The 15,467-nt window shown below is 39.7% G+C and overlaps 1 pseudogene; it reads right to left on the minus strand.

Annotated features, from left to right (window-relative positions):
• Positions 1-6,998: 6,998 nt before the first annotated feature.
• LOC125921525 (acylpyruvase FAHD1, mitochondrial-like) lies at positions 6,999-8,078 on the minus strand (annotated as a pseudogene).
• Between the last annotated feature and the right edge of the window lie 7,389 nt (positions 8,079-15,467).

Below are 15,467 nucleotides of genomic sequence, written 5' to 3' on the forward strand. Positions count from 1 at the left end.
GGCACAGAGCTTACTTAAAAAAAATAAATATAGGGGCGCCTGGGTGGCTCAGTCGGTTGAGCGTCCGACTTCGGCCCGGGTCACGATCTCGCGGTCCGTGAGTTCGAGCCCCGCGTCAGGCTCTGGGCTGATGGCTCAGAGCCTGGAGCCTGCTTCCGATTCTGTGTCTCCCTCGCTCTCTGCCCCTCCCCCATTCATGCTCTATCTCTCTCTGTCTCAAAAATAAATAAACGTTAAAAAAAAAATTAAAAAAAAAAATAAATATAAGTAAAAAATAAAAAAAAAATAACTTTGAAGCCAAGACTACACTGTGTGTAAACCAACTTGAGAATAGAAAACATAAAATATGTAATAAAAAACTGCCCAATGCTGCAGCTGGTCTTGAGAGACTACAACTGATACTTACTATTCTACTCCTCTTCTACCCATTATAGATTCTCTTCACCTTTGGTTAAACACTTTTGCTAGTCTAAGTGGTTTATCTGATGGGTGATCCTGACCATCCATACCTTTCTCAGGACAGGCAGCAGCCTAACTACTTACTGTCAGATCTGGACACAGGCATTCATTTGGTCATTCCCACTGGCTCTTACCTTCAAAGTTCAAGCCACCAACCTAGAGTAAGGGTAGGAGTTTGCTAAATACCAAGTATGTCTATTCCAATATCACACGAAGGATAGAGGGAATGATTACAGGGTTGCTTTGAGGGTCCTGTTGTACCTGTCGGAAACTGGACCCAGTGAATTTATTTTTACCCTGTGCACTCACTCTGACATGGAATCTTAGATGACTTTGCATTCCTGAATAATAACTATGACCTTGAAATTCCTAGGAATTGTCTTTCTCCAGTGTACAGTTGCCTGAGAAAATGGGCATAGGTTTCTGCAAGGAAGAACTGGTTGAATTATTACCATATAATGTTGCCTTGGTATTGCATGGTGATTTCTCATAGATTCTTGACCTCTTCTTCAGTTGCTGGAGGCCCATAGGGGATTTGGGGTGGATCCTGAGAAGGACACGTATTGTCTTGAGATGCAGAAATCTCTCTATTGTCTTCAAGTAAGGGGTGGGGGGGAATGCTTTTTAGCAAGGAAGAATGGAGCACTTCTGATGGGTCAAAAGGGTCAAGAGAACCTGAGTATTCAAGATTTTTGAGTGCAAAGAGCTAGATATTTCCATTTCCAGGTTTACTAATCCAGGTCCTGATCTTAGCATTGTGGAATTGCCTATTGTAGAATTTAACCTTCTCTGGAGTTTTGCTAATTTTATGATTCAGTTCTGGGAAAAAAAAAAATAAAACCCCTCAGCTTTCTTTGCCTTTCAGCTACAGCAGAGCAGAGATTCTTTATGTGCTGCCAAGGAATCCCTCTGGCTTTCACACTTTACCTTAAATTGGTGATTAATTATCTCTAGTTTTTCATTTTTTCTCCAGTGAATTGATAGCCCTCAGCAACAGCTACCCTTTCCACAGTCCATATAATTACTAATTCCCCCAAATCTCTCGAATGCTTGAGATGTTGCCTGTAGCTAATGCTTTCTCTTCCCATTCTGTTCACCCCAGGTGAAAGTCTTAACAATTGTATTGCTAAGTATGCCAGAGGTGGTTAGCACTCCACCTATCACCAGTGATAGAGTCTTCATTGCTAGCCATCAGCAGGTGATTCAGCATCAAACTCCCATTTTAGAATCTGCTTCTTAGGACCACTCCTGACTTTTGCTTTAGGTCAATATTCCTAGAAACCAACTTCGAGATGTAGATTTGCATGTAGGCATTTTATTGGTGAATGCTTTAAAATCTGATACTGCTGAATTGGATTTGAAGGCATTGAAAGAAGTAGGATTACGCAGAAGGAGAGATTGACAACTGTCTTGTAGTTGTAATAGTGAAGCTCTGGCTTTATATGGCTTTCTAAAGTTGTTCCTAATTAAGGCATGGGGGACTAGCCCTTTTATTTCCTATCCACACCATCCTAGTTAACCAGTCATTGGATGTGGACTGCCCTTGGGGAGAAGCACGACCTTGGGTTTGGTGGCTCCCAGATTTCAGAAGAGGAATTCAGCTACGAGATCTTAGTAGCCTATACTCCCAGAAGCTGGGATGTGAGTGCCTTGGTCTAGAAGGGTGCTTGTGGGTGGCACATGCCAGATCTATTCCATTGGATGCTAGGCATAGAGTAATCAACTTCTGTGTAAAACACTTATATAAAACATTAGAGTGCTCAGAACAATACTCTCAGCCCTTCTTCTCAAGGTAGGGGGTAGGAAACTCCTTTTGGAGGCAACATCTGGAAAGTTAAGATCCAGACTTTGCATCTTGAACCCCTTTCCTCAAAATGGATGGTAAAGGTGAAATTCCCAACAATTACTAAAATTCTCTTCTAATCACAGGGGAAGTTATGTTTCTGCAAAGTTACACTTTCATGACCTGAAGGCCCTTTCCCATTACAGTACTTGAAGGCTAGCATAGTTCATGCTGAGCATGTGGGCAGTCACTGACATATTTCTGTAAATAAATGGTGAAAACATCTCAGTGGAGACTAAGTATTCAAACATATGTGTAAAATTTATGGTAGGGTCATCACCCAGAAAATAGAAGCCTTACAGACCAGGCATCCCATTCAGTAACAGCTGTACATAAAGAACTTAATCAAACATATAGTGATTTACAGAGATAGATACATTGCATGCCCATTAGACTATCCCTGCAAACACAATATCACTCTGTACAAATAACTCTATGTTCAAAGAAAAATGAGATCATAGGCTAGATCAAAGATGAGACTCAATGATTCCATTTATTGTATGATTAAAATTGCTATCTCATTTTGTGATATACTTAGGTGCAACCTTCTGGCACAGGCTTCGGTTATTTATATAACTTAAGTCCAATTTCTTTTGAGCATGAGGCCATATTAACCAGAAAGTTCTGAAATTTCTGATGGAGTTTTGCTGATAGTAAGACATTTTAATGTTAGAAACAAGTAATTATTTGATATAAAATCTCAGTACCAAAGTATTTCATTTTTTTTCCCACATCAGTTTCTTCTCCTCCTGTTTTGCTGTCTCATTTATTGAGTACAAATAGCTGTTGGAGAGCATGGACTAGTGTACAATCAACTGTAACACAAATGGGCACTGTCCTGTTTGTAACTTTTTGATGAAAGTAATGAACACTGAGGAGTCATGCATTTAAACCCAGATATAGTTTTGTTCATTAACTGCTAATGTATTATATAGTTGTCCCATAATTTTTAATAGCTGAATAAATAAATTTGATGTTATTCAAATATGCATAACATAGAATAAATAAACTCTATGTTAAGTTCCTAGGATGTTTAGACACAGTTTTTTTTTTTTTTTTTTCCCTTAACCAGTATTAGGCAAGGTCTCAAGTCATTGACAGCACAACAGACTTGTTGATTTAGGACTCTTTCTTCTTCTCTTCTCTTCTCTTCTCTTCTCTTCTCTCTCTTTGGCTTTAGGGAACATATTGTAATGGCCTCTTTTCTGTCTTTATCCTATGTTTTACTCTGAAGAATTTGACTGCGTTGATTGTTCTCTCTTTATAATGATTTTCCCCTCTCTTAGTTTTTCTGCAATCCTGGTCTCTGTATTACCCTCCAATCTGTCTGTTTCTTTTTTGTTTCTTCCAGTAATTTTTCCTCTATCCTTTAAATATGGATGTTACCCATGGTTCTGCCTTTTCCTCCTATGTTATTCTCCACTTTCTGCCTTTGCTGCTTCACCTACGTCCAAATGACTTCCAAATCTCTCTGTAAACATAGAGGGCCATCTTCACAAAGATGTCCTACAGGCGCCTCACATTCTACCCCAAATTGAATCACTATGCACATGGTGAAGTTCAGTTTGAATAGTCACAAACTGGGAGGCATAAATGTAACTTTATGTTCTATAGTATTTCATTTACCTCCCAAGAGATAGCATACTTATTTAGAAGACAATAGGTTCTCAAGATCATAAAATCCATATATAAAAGACCCACTGCTAATATCATCCCCAATGGAGGAAAACTGAGAGATTTCCCCCTAAGGTCGGGAACAAGACAGGGATGTCCACTCTCACCACTGTTATTCAACATAGTATTGGAAGTCTTAGCCTCAGCAATCAGACAACACAAAGAAATAAAAGGCATCCAGATCATCTAGGAGGAGGTCAAACTTTCACTCTTCGCAGATGACATGATACTCTATGTGGAAAACCCAAAAGATTCCACCAAAAAAACCTGCTAGAACTGATTTATGAATTCAGCAAAGTCACGGGATATAAAATCAATGTACAAATTGGTTGCATTCCTATACACCAACAATGAAGCAACAGAAAGTGAAATCACGGAATTGATCCTATTTACAATTGCATCAAAACCCATAAAATACCTAGGAACAAATCTAACCAAAGAGGTGAAAAATCTATATACTGAAAACTATAGAAAACTTATGAAAGAAATTGAAGAAGACACACACACACACAAAAAAAAAAAAAAAAATGGAAAAAGATTCCATGCTCCTGGATAGGAAGAACAAATATTGTTAAAATGTCAATACTCCCAAAGCAATGTACATATTCAATGCAATCCCTATCAAAATAACACCAGTATTCTTCACAGAGCTAGAACAAACATCTTAAAATTTGTATGGAACCAGAAAAGACCCTGAATAGCCAAAGCAATCTTGAAAAAGAAAACAAAAGCAGGAGGCATCACAAACCCGGATTTCAAGATGTATTACAAAGCTGTAATCATCAAGACAGTACGGTATTAGCACAAAAACAGGCACTCAGATCAATGGAACAGAATAGAGAACCCAGAAATGGACCCACAAACATATGGCCAACTAATCTTTGACAAAGCAGGAAAGAATATCCAGTGGAATAAAGAGTCTCTTCAGCAAGTGGTGTTGGGAAAACTGGACAGCGACATGCAGAAGAATGAACCTGGACCACTTTCTTACACCAGACACAAAAATAAACTCAAAATGGATGAAAGACCTAAATGTAAGACAGGAAGCCATCAAAATCCTCAAGGAAAAAGCAGGCAAAAACCTCTTTGATCTTGGCCACAGCAACTTCTTACTCAACACGTCTCCAGAGGCAAGGGAAACCAAAGCAAAAATGAACTATTGGGACCCCATCAAAATAAAAAGCTTCTGAACAGCAAAGGAAACAATCAGAAAAACTAATACTAAATTCCCGATGGAATGGGAGAAGACATTCGCAAATAGCACATCAGATAAAGGGTTAGTATCCAAAATCTATAAAGAACTTATCAAACTCAACACCCAAAAAACAAATAATCCAGTGAAGAAATGGGCAAAAGACATGAATAGACACTTCTCCAAAGAAGACATCCAGATGACCAACACATGAAAAAATGCTCAACATCACTAATCATCCAGAAATACAAATCAAAACCACATTGATATACCACCTCACACCTGTCAGAAGGGCTAACATTAACAACTCAGGCAACAACAGATGTTGGTGAGGATGTGGAGAAAGAGGATCTCTTGTGCACTGCTGGTGGGAATGCAAAGTGGTGCAGCCACTCTGGAAAACAGTATGGAGATTCCTCAAAAAATTAAAAATAGAACTACCCTACAACCCAGCAATTTTACTGCTAGGTATTTATCCAAGGGATACGGGTATGCTGTTTAGAAGGGACACATGCACCCCAATGTTTATAGCAGCACTATCAACAATGGCCAAAGTATGGAAGGAACCCAAATGTCCATCAATGGGTAAATGGATAAAGAAGATATGGTATATACATACAATGGAGTATTACCCGGCAATCAAAAATAATGAAATCTTGCCATTTGCAACTATGTGGATGGAACTAGAGGGTATTGTGTTAAACGAAATTAGTCAGAGAAAGGCAAATATCATATGACTTCACTCATATGAGGACTTTAAGATACAAAACAGACGAACATAAGGCAAGCAAAAAGAATATAAAAACAGGGAAGGAGACAAAATGTAAGAGACTCTCAAATATAGAGAACAGAGGGTTGATGGATGGGTTGTGGGAGGGGAGATGGGCTAAATGGGTAAGGGATATTAAGGAACCTACTCCTGAAATCATTGTTGTACAATATGCTAACTAACTTGGATGTAAATTATATAAAAAAAGAAAAAGATAAACATTTCCAGGCACCATGAGCCCCTTTACACAGTCAGTCCTCACTATCCCAGAGGAAGCTACTATTAGGATTTCTATCACCACAGTTTAGCTTTGCCTAGCTTTGAATTTCATATATTTCATATAAACATGAGGTTCAGGGGGCGCCCAGGTGGCTTAGTCCATTAAACGGCTGACTCTTGATTGGGGCTCAGGTCATGATCTCTCTGTTGTGAGATGAAGCCTTCTGTTGGGCTCACTGCTCAGCATTGGTGGAGCCTGCTTGAGATTCTCTCTCTCCCTCTCCCTCTCCCCTGCTTGCACACACAATCTGTCTCTCTTGAAAAACAAAACAAAACAAAAACAAAAAACAAAAACCTGAGAGTCGTTCTAGCTGTTGAGAGGATCAATAGTTTGTTTTTTCTTATTGCTGAGGGTATTCCATTGTATAGATACATCATAATTTGTTTACCCATTCTCTTGTTGATGGGCATTTGGATTATTTCCAGTTTGGGTTATTTTGAATAAAGTGTCTATAAAATTTATATACAAAAAAAAAAAAAGAAGACAATAGGTTCAAAATTACCTCCCAAACTCAGAATTTATGGGCCATGGTACACACCCTAAGTAAATGAGTGAGGTCTTCATTAATTGTTCATTCGTTAAATAAATTGTAAGTTAACTGATTATGTAGGGTAATGTTTTTCCACATTTCTGTGATAAGAATCATTTGGAGAGCTGGAGATTAATTCCACTTATTACAACAGGGCCTAGTATGAGCCAGTAACTTGAAAATTTTTATATTTTCAAATATCCCAAGATGATTATCATGATCAAGGAAATGTGGGAAAACTGGCTTGTAACCTGCTTTTCAGCCTTTCGATTTTAAGTCTTGAACTACTATTCCCTGAATGACCAAAGGAAAAGTCTTGTCCAGTCCACTTTTAGGAAAGCAAAGTAAGTTTTCTAAACATTTGGTTTGATAAACTCTCCTCTTTGGAAGCATCCCAAATACTTTATTCCAGTTGTTTCCTAAAAGACACTATTTCTCATTTCCATTTTTAACCCAGCTCTTCTCAATCACGTTTTCCTTGGAGGCTCACCCCTTGAGTTGAGATAGCAATCCAATCAAATCATTGTTAAAAATTAGTTTCTTATTACACGATTGTCAACTTAAGTACCTTTGCTTGCTTCTGTCTTGCTCCCTTATATCCAAAAACTTAACAAGTTAGGGTGCTTTGTATGGACTTAATATTTTGGCCTTTCCACCTTAAATCTCATATTAACAACCCCATGTATGTCAGCCTGAATTTCAGCTTTTTTTTTTTTTTTTAATGAGTTCAATTCCCCTTTGGCATCCTGGTCCAGATAATGCCTACTTCTTCTATGGTCATTATCTTAGAAACATTGCTGATGATGTAGAAAATGGTAAAAATCATGGAGGAAGTCACACCCTCCTGCCTGAGTTTGCCATTGACCTTCAGCCAGAGTTTAGGTTGTGAGGGTCAGAGATTTTCTCTTTGGGCACAATCATGCGGATGGCGCTGAAGAGCATGAAGCTCTTGGCAAGAATCAGGGAAGCCTCTTCTTGCACACGTCCTGCATATCGCTGATGGTCATATCCACGCACAGGGCACACAGCTGGCCATGCAGTCTATGGCTGCGGCCTCTGGGAAGACGCAGCCACTTTCGTCCCTCACCACACTCACCCAGCTTGAGCTTAAGGTGCAGGTTGTGGACGTAGTTGGGGAAGAGGATGACCGAGCCCTCGCGCGTGTAGGTGGTGGACAGCTTCAGGAAGAGCACCTGTCCTGCGCTGAACTGCTCTCTGCAGCTCCAAGGTGTGGTCCGCATAGTTCCCGCCCACAAACACGGTATTCTTCCCCAACTCCTGGAAGCCGGACAGCTGCCCACCTGCCGCCAGGGCTCTTGGCGGTTGCCCATGGAATCAGACGGATTTTGCAGGGCCGGTCACCTGACGCCTACGGCTACCGGGAGAGGACGAACTACCTAGGCGTCTTGCTTGGCGTTCTGCCGGCTGGCACCGCCCCGGCGCTCAGCCTTCTGGGAGCCACTCTCCGGCGATGTCAGCACTTGGGCCTGGTCCGTGGAGAGGTGGAGGCTCTAGAATATCTCCGTTTATTCTCAGGTTTGAGGGCGGGTATTATGTTCTTACGCTTTTTAGACGTATAAATCAGTCTGTTCTGAGTATTAGTCTTTGTTGTTGTTTTTTTTTTTTGTAATTTCTCAGTCTCTCAAATTTTCGTCCTACTCTCAAGGATTCTCTTTTCCCTTTCCTCTTTCCCAGGAGGGCATTTGGGTGCAGAAGGAAGCTTTTATAACCTCACAGCAGTGGGGGAGGGGCATCCGGATCATAGCTCTTTTCCACTCACTCTTGTGATGTCCAGCCCACTTCAGCAGGTCTTTGGTACCCGTCTGTGTCTTTTGCACATAGAATGGCTTGTTTACCTGGTCTGTTAACTCTCCGGAGCTGGTCTCCACTGAGGTGTGAATTGTTCCACTGTGGTTTGGAGGTGTGTTCTCTTGGTGATTTCTTTCTTCACCACTGCCTCTAATGGTGTGGTTGCCCTTGCAACATTTCTGGTCTCTTCTATAGCTCATCGTTTCTGCACCTATCATGCAGAGGCATAGTCACCTCGTATGACTGCCTTCAGGTATTCCTGCTAGGAATCTCCCTCACAGATTGATGTTTTACAATACTTACGCCATGCTGGATATTGCACTACTTTCTCTACTGCGTTTCTTTAACTGCGATTCCCCAGACTAGGCCCGGGGAAGAATCAGCTCCAAGATTTTTAGATCTATCCTTTCCCTCCCCACAATGTATCCAGGTGTGTTTCTATCATGTCTACTTCTCCTAGGGGGTCTTGGTTCCAGAACAAGTCAGTCTTCAGTGTGTCATTCAGGGTCTTGGAAGATCCAGAGATGGCATACTTAAATTCGGCAATTTCAGCAGAGGGACTGTTTAGTAATTTTAGCAGAGGCAATTTTAGCAGAGGGACTGTTTAGTAACGTGTGAGGAGACCACAGGGGACAGACAGTGAAGGACTCAGGTTAGAAACAGCAGGATGGCCAGGCAGAAGTTGGGTATCCTTGGTAGATGAAGACAGCCTGTGACAATCCCACAAGGAAGGAGATAGTATCTTGACTCCCTTTTCTCCTTGTGATCTTTTCTAGATGCTCCTCATTGGCTGAATTCAATAAGAAGCCAGGGGGACAGGAGCCTGTTAAATGCAGCCCATCCTTTGATAGAATCCAGCCAGTCTCTTGGGCCGTGGAGCAGGTGGAGAATGGATCTGAAGGGTCAAGTGGAACATACCCAGCTGACTCGGCTTCCTGGAGGTACAGAGAAGATGTGTGTGTGTGTGTGTGTGTGTGTGTGTGTGTGTGTGTGTATGCACGAGTGTGACAGAGAGAGAGAGGAAGAGAGAGGAATGTTCAGAGAAATCATTGACTATAAAGAAATGTTACTGATGGAACAGTTGTTTTTCGTGTAAGTTGTATCTTGGAAGAAAGAAAAGGCTGAGGCCACCTCACAAGATCACATAGCTATATGACGACTATAGCTTGTCCTTTGTAGGTCTTATTCTCAGCACTTGTCATGGTAGCTAGCACACAGGAAATCTTCAGTAAGTATTTATTAATGTCTTTTTGTACTAGGGAAACAAATCTGAACTCAGGATGTGTTTACACAATGTGATGGTTAATTTCATATGTCAACCTAATTGGCTAAGCGTTGCCTAAATATCTGGGGAAACATTTGTAGGTGTGTCTGTGTGGGTGTTTTTGGAAGAGATTAGCATTTGAATCTGTAGACTGAGTAAAGATCTGCCCTTATGAACTAATAATGGTGAGGAGCCAATCTGTTGAAGGCAGAGAGAGGCAGAAGGGTGAAATCTCTCTCTTCTTGAGCTGGGACTTCCACCTTCTCCTGCCCTCTCACATTGGAGCTCTGAGTTCTCAGCCCTTCTGATTGTGGGACTTGCACTAGCATCTCCCCTCTTGTCTCACATGGCTTTGGCCTTGGACTGAATTATACTTTCTTGCTTCTCCAGCTTGCAGACGGCAGATCAGGGAACTTCTAGACTTTCATAACCATCCCAGTTAAATGCTATAATAAATCTATGTGTATCTCTGTGTATCCTATTGGTACTATTTCTCTGAAGTCTAATACACACAGTTTGCTTAGTTGAATGTGATCCCTAAATTGGGCTGATGACTCTTGGAAATCGTCTTTCAGCAGTGATTAATTATCCTTGCTCGAATAACCTGATTGCTTATTTAATCAAAGAGGAGTGTCTTTAAGAATGTTGCCCTAAAATTTGCTTTTACTTTGTTCTTTCTTTAGCAGAGTTTGTCTGTTTACAACTCTTATTTTACAAACAAAATTTTTTTCTTTTCTTTTCTTTTAGAGAGAGAGAGAGAGCAGGAGCAGGGGAGAGGAGCAGAGGGGGAGAGAATCTCAAGCAGGTTCCATGCTCAGTGCGGAGCATGACATGTGGCTCAATTCCATTACTCTGAGATCATAACCTGAGATAAAATCAAGAGTCTGATTCTCAACCAGTGAGCCACCCAGGTGCCCTTTTGTTTTCTTTAAAAGTTTGCCTTTCCTGGGGTGTCTTGGTGGCTCAGTTGGTTAAGTGTTTGACTCTTGATCTTGGCTCAGGTCATGATCTCACAGTTCATGGGATTGACCCCAGCGTCGGTCACTGTGCTGAGAGCTCGGAGCCTGCTTGAAATTCTCTCTCTCCCCCTCTGTCTGCCTCTCCCCTGCTCACTCGTGTGCTCTCTCTCTCTCTTGCAAAATAAATAAATGAAACTTAAACAATTTTTTCCCCTCCTCTCCTGTTTCCAGAGCTCTCCCTGGCTGACTTAAATAAAAAGTGGCACTGCTTATGCCCATCCTTTTCCATCTTTAGAAACAGCCACATGATGATTCTGTAGTCTTCCTTGGAGATAATCTCCATGATCAGGCTTTCTCTTCTAACCTCTACTGATCTTGGTGGCCATCCTGGGAACCCTCCTCATTTTCCCTGTCAGCCTGTTTCTGGTCTAGATGGGTATTAAGGATGTGGGATGATTATACACCCTAATGCCTAATCCATAGCTATCGTATTACAGAGCTTGCTTTTAAAATCTGTCATGGGATATTATTTCTGGTATATTTTTTTCATTTCTTTCCTTGCCTAAGTATACACATCTTTTTTTTTAAAGTTCTATTAAAATACATCTTATTTCAATCTGTATGTCCAACTTACTTTATACCTGTAAAGATAATATTATTTCTTATGTAAAGCAGCAAACTCAGTTACTGTGAAGGTCAGTCAGGGAACCATAGTGTGTAAAGCTGCCAGATCAGAGAAAGTGCATGATGTTAGGACTCTGGAAAGAGGAGTACATGGTTTACCTAAAGGTATGAAAATTTAACTTAAAAACAAAAATGCCTTTCTGGGAAAAATCAGTTTAAAAGTTGTCTACAGGCCTGATTCCATCTCTGACCTAAATCATTGACCAAAACATTAATAACACGGAGGCTCTATTGACATTCTTGCTCATTTATTCATTTAACAAATATTTATATTGAATGCTGCAGAGTCCCACGCACCCATTTAGAATGTTGCCCCTCTAGGGACGCCTGGGTGGCTCAGTCAGTTGGGTGTCCGAGTTCGGCTTAGGTCATGATCTCATGGTTTGTGGGTTTGAGCCCCGCATCAGCCTCTGTGCTGACAGCTCAGAGCCTGGAGCCTGCTTCGGATTCTGTGTCTCCCTCTCTCTCTCTGCCCTTCCCCTGCTCATGCTCTGTCTCTCTCTGTCTCTCAAAAATAAATGTGAAAAAATTTGTTTAGAATGTTGCACCTCTAAATATGAATATGAATACTAACACTAATAATGATACTAAGAATTTGTTTTTGGCTCTCAGGTTTTCTGGGTCTAGGAAAACAGGTGGAAAACTAAGTGTCTAGTTATAGAACCATATCATGGGCTTCCAGAGAGCTTGGGAACCTAAAAGAGGGATTGGGTGACAGTCGAGGACTTAATGCTTAACAGAAGAGCCAGTTTGTGGTATATGTTATGCAACCCTAGAAGTGTATATTCCAAAAAGATAAAGTACTCATATTTTGCTCCCAAGGTATACACTATTATTTTTTAAAAGTTTTTAAGGGGTGCCTGGGTGATTTAGTTGGTTGAGCGTCTGACTCTTGATTTTGGCTCAGGTCATGATCTCATGGTTCATGAGATGCAGCCCCACTACGGGCTTCACGCTGACAGCACGGAGCCTGCTTGGGATTCTCTCTCTCCTCTCTCTGCCCTTCTCCCAGCTTGCAGGTGCACGTGCTCTTTCTCAAAATAAATAAATAGGTAAACTTAAAAAAGGTTTTTTATTTTGAGGCACTTGGGTGGCTTGGTTGGTTGAGCGTCCGACTCTTGATTTCAGCTCAGGTCATGATCTCAGGGTTGTGGGATCGAGCCCTGCTTTGGTCTCCCCTCTGACAGTGCAGAGCCTGCTTGGGATTCTCTCTGCCCCTCCCCTGCTTGTGCTTTCTCTTTAAAATAAAAAAAAAACAAGTTTTTATTTATTTATTTTTAACGATTTATTTATTTTTGAGAGAGAGAGAGAGCATGAACAGAGGAGAGGCAGAGAAAGAGAGAGAGCGACACAGAATCCATAGCAGGTTCCAGATTCTGAGCTGTCAGCATAGAGCCTGATACAGACCTTGAACCCATGAACTATGAGACAATGACCTGAGCTGAAGTCAGATGCTCAACTGACTGAGCCACCCAGGCATCCCTAAAAAGAAGTTAAAAAATTTTAATTCCAGAATAGTTAACACATAGTGTTATATTAGTTTTAGGTGTACAATATAGTCATTAATCAATTTTATACATTACTTAATGCTCATCATAAGTGTACTCTTTAACACCCATCACCTATTTTACCCATCCCCTACCTACCTCCCCTCTGGTAGCCATCAGTTTCTTCTCTGTAGTTAAGAGTCTTTTCTAGGTTTGTTTCTCTTTTTTCCCCCTTATTAATTAGTTTTGTTTCTTAAATTCTACATACAAATGAAATCAAATGGTGTCTTTTTCTGACTTATTTCACTTAGCATAATACTCTCTAGCTCCATCCATTTGTTACAAGTAGCAAAATTTCATTTTCTTTTGTGGCTGAATAATATTCCATTGTGTGTATATATATATATATATATATATATATATATATATATACCATGTCTTTATTCATTCATCTATTGATGTATACACTTGGGCTGCTTCCATAATTTGGCAATAAATAATGCTGCAATAAACACAGAGGTGCATATGTCCTTTTAAATTAGTAGTTTTGTATTCTTTTGGTAAATACCTAGTAGCACCGTTACTAGATCATAGAGTAGTTCTATTTTTAACTTTTGAGGAACTTCTGTAGTGTTTTCCACAGTTCGCATTCCTACCAAATGCGTGAGGGTTCTTTTCCTCCACATCCTTGCAAACACTTGTTGTTTTCTTGTATTTTTGATTTTAACCATTCTGGCACATGTGAGGTTTTGATTTACATTTCCCTGATGATGAGTGATGTTGAACACCTTTCCGTGTGTGTGTCTATTGGCCATCTGTATGTTTTCTATATTATTATATTTTTGAGTTAACATGTCTACTAGGTTGAGAATGGAATTAAAATGCTGCTTTATTTTACCAGGAGTCCTATTCTTTCCATATTAGAAGAAATTTCAGGTACTAAGGAGTTGTGAATGAAGACAGAGATGATGTAATCTAGTGATCCCCAACATTTTCACCCCTGGAACAAACATCAAGGATGATTATGTTGTACTCAGAACACTGTCATCCACATATTCTGATTCGAGAAATGCCAAAGAGTTTTGCAGGAAATAAAGCACATAGAACTATAGACTATTTTTTTAAAACCCCATCTAGCTTTCTCTTTTTTCTTTTAAAAACATATACATAGAAAAAGTCACTAAGAAATTTTCAGTTAGAAAAGTATAATTTATGAGAATTACAATAATTTGTAATCACCCAACTCCTAAGGGTAAATAAAGGCTATTATATGATATAAAGTAGCCTGTGTGTTATGAGCAATTTCATCTTTGTTGTCTGAAATACTACTTCATTTACTCCACCTCAAAAGCAAGTGAAGTGCCAGTGACTGATTTTGACGTTATAATGGGGACAACCTTGGAACAGCTATACATTTTTAGAAGAAAATTATCTGTAAATCTTGATAATTTAACTATTACTAGGTTGAACTGCCTGTGACACATTGCCCAGTTGCTTGTGATACAACAGTATGTCATGACATTGGGGTTGTGAGTTAATGCGCTAGTTCAGCTCTGTTCTTCTGTCAGAGGTTAAAACCGAGACCTAAAGAGTAACTTATGGAAGACCTCATGGTGCACTAATAACAGGTCTGGGGCCAGGGGAGGGGAGTAAATCAATAGAGAGTGCATGCTGTGCACCTGGTGTTGTCCGAGGCATTTTCTACACATTTTCCCCAATTTTCACAACTCTTCAAGGTAGATGTTAATTTTATCACTGTACAGAGGAGATAATAGATTCTCAGACAGTTTAACAGCTTGTTTAATAATATACAGCAGATAAGTCACCCAGCAGGGATTTAACACAGGTCTAAATCTCCTATTACGCTGCTATGCTTAAAAATAGAACCCATGTCTCAACTTCAGTTGTATGCTGTAAACTGCATTAAATAGCCTCTTTTTTTTTTTAAGTTTTAAAAAGGCAAATCTGTGCACTATTCTGGTATTGTCAGGTTGTATTCCCGCTTGCATAGACTTGTATTTGTCTCCATATTTTGTTACATATTTTGCTGATTGTTTTCAGATCAGAGTGGCACTCCCCTACGTGTTTGAGTCAACTATTGGTGTCTATTGACAAAAAATACTTGGATTGATAAAAAAGAGTCAGGAATGCTAGCAAAATCACTGAAAAATGACTTATCATATATTTAAGCACACCTAGTTGACAATTTTCTTTAATACTAGTTCAACTTAATTGTGATTTTGGAACTTTGTTGTATTAGCCTTAATTTAATCATCGAAAAACTGATTATTGAGATAATTTAAGTAAAATTGCCTTTAGTGAATGGCATGAGGTTTAAATGAAATCTTTTTTTTAGTTTTTTTTTTAATGTAAGTGAAATCTTAAAAAAAACCCTAATACTTTACCTACATACTCAGTTACTCAGCCATACACATTATTTTGTCTCTATAGTCTTTATAATAAATGTGAATTAAAACTGCAATGATAATAGATTTCTTTTTCTGTCATATCTCCATAT

This window comes from Panthera uncia, chromosome C2, assembly GCF_023721935.1.
Source record: "Panthera uncia isolate 11264 chromosome C2, Puncia_PCG_1.0, whole genome shotgun sequence".
NCBI lineage: Eukaryota > Metazoa > Chordata > Mammalia > Carnivora > Felidae > Panthera > Panthera uncia.